We start from the raw sequence: 2,325 nt of genomic DNA on the forward strand, positions 1-2,325 counted from the left end.
CGAATTGAGTCTAATTACAGCCGAAATACTAACTTTTATTAATCACATAACATAATAACTTCATATCCTAAGTTCCTAACTGGTTATGGAGACTTATTTATCTAGGTTTAGGGAAAAAAGTTCCTAACTAAATGTCATATTTTGATTAGCATTAATCATCAGCTTGACTATAAAAAGTCAACCTTAACACTATAACTTAAACCTACTGTCGTAAAATTTATACCAATCCGAGACAATTCCAACAAAGAACAAAAAGCCAAATTTCTTAAAAAATGTGAAAATATGAATATGAAGCGGTAATATAAAGCTAATATTTTTTGTAATACCCGAGACACTAATCCACAATGGATCCTTTAGCGACTAAATTTGTGGCATCATCAACCGCAAGATAACACGAATTGTCCTACAAAATATGTGATATTAGTTGCAATGAATTATGATAAAACATAAAGATATTATACTAAAAAGAAACCCTTGTACCCAAGACTACTTACATGTGATTCTTGATCAAGTGGTTCGTTTTCAAACTCTTCTTCATGCCCCCCCATTTGGCAACTTGCGGCTTCGGAAACACTATGTGTACCTTTTTTAAGTTTCTCTAGCTCATCTTCAAGTTTGTTGAACCGCTCATTGGTCTTCTTTTGCTCACTGTCCATGTACTGCTTAACAGTCTTGGATATAAAAAAAATATCGGTCTTAAATATCACTTGTAAACAAGAACAAAGCTACCTGCATGGCCACGGGAAAATCATTTGCAAAGTCAGGAGGGAAAAAGAGATCCGCTTGTTTCTTAGTGAATGAGGGTTTCCCTGCACATTCAATTGCAATTGAGAAAAGATAAAGATGAGAAGTCAAAAGTGTACTGAATGAAAAGACAAGTATAGAGAATAGAACCTGGTTGGGCGCCAAGCTCAATAACATGCAGCTTTGAAGTAACCTGTCCAGCGTTGGAGCTTTTTGTTGCAAAAGAAATGAGAATTGAAGGATTCTCATTGCCTGGAAGCTGTGCATGACACAATAATATGTGATATATATTGATGACACTATACTTATATGGGGTTTCAAAGTATTATATAAAAAGAAATTATCTTTACTTTCAAGCTGGCAAATGATGCTGCATGTGCTTCAAGAGCTTGATTCGCTGTTGATCAACAGAAAATAGTTGCATATTTCCTTTGACTAACTGAGGTCTCTGTTAACATTAAAAACATAAAGCCGGAGAGTCAATAAACAGTCAACTGCACACCATGCTTTATGATGCATCAACATATAAAAGTGAAATACAAGTTTACAAGTTAAGAGCATGTGAGGATACTTACTGAAAAGTAGAATTAAAAATGGCAATTAGATCCCCTTAACAAAACTATATGATAGTAATCAGATTTTGAAAAATGACATTTAGATCTCTTATCTCCTTAATAAAAAAATATATGATAGTAATCAGATTTAAAAAAAACATTATCCACTAGGATTGTAAACCAGACAAACATGTAGCATTAGCAGGAAAATATGATACCAAGGACCAGACAACCAGTACATAATATCTTGCTAAACAAGAAAACTAAACAAATCTGCAACATCATGTCCACATATATCTACTAAAGCATTAAGTTTATACAATGCAAAACAGGTCATCTAAATCTAGCCAGCAGCATAAACCCGAAACCGAAACTTATTACACGGATCTGATCTCGGTTATGGATTTTAACAATTTTTCGGTTTCGGGTCGGTTTAACCAGAATTTATGCACCAGTTTAAGTTTAACCATAATTTATGCATCTCTTCATATAATCTGAATAGTGAACCTATTTAAGTTTAACAAGAATTTATGCACCAGTTTAAGTTTAACATTGAAGACGGAAATTGATCTGAAATGCAGTTAAATCCGGACATGAGTAAGAATGTTTCTCCATTCCATAAACTGTTGGAAAAATGGTTGGTTCGGGTCAGGTCAACGCGGGCCGACGCGATTGTGACCCGGTAAGAGTTATACCGAGAATAACGAACACCGAGCCCACTTAAGTTGTTAACTGGGCTAGACACGATTGAATAAGGCTAACGATGGTTATAGGCTTTTTAGTTTGGTGCTTTGGGCTCTAAGCCCATTGGGTTTAATATTGATTAAACCTTAATTATCTTTATATATATATATATATATATTATAATAATATATTCAGATTTTTTTAACCTATCATCACTACCAAACCAAAAACCGTAAATACCACCATTTCCGACGCCGTTTTCTTGCCACCGGACTGCCGCCGTTCATCCAGCGCCGCCACTCCTCGCCGGCCTCCACACCCTCACAGGAGCATCGCTACCATC

General features: G+C 35.3%; 1 long non-coding RNA gene across 1 annotated transcript; it reads right to left on the minus strand.

The window, feature by feature from the left end:
- Positions 1-241: 241 nt before the first annotated feature.
- On the minus strand, positions 242-1,652 carry LOC143630023 (uncharacterized). Its single transcript, XR_013153079.1, has 4 exons — positions 1,095-1,652; positions 895-1,003; positions 495-809; positions 242-403 (listed from the first exon to the last, which is right to left on the minus strand). It is a non-coding gene; the product is annotated as an uncharacterized LOC143630023 (long non-coding RNA).
- Between the last annotated feature and the right edge of the window lie 673 nt (positions 1,653-2,325).

This window comes from Bidens hawaiensis, unplaced genomic scaffold (genome assembly GCF_021521415.1).
Source record: "Bidens hawaiensis isolate Kalapana, Puna unplaced genomic scaffold, B.hawaiensis_p1.1 tig00005510_1, whole genome shotgun sequence".
NCBI classification, from domain to species: Eukaryota; Viridiplantae; Streptophyta; class Magnoliopsida; order Asterales; family Asteraceae; genus Bidens; species Bidens hawaiensis.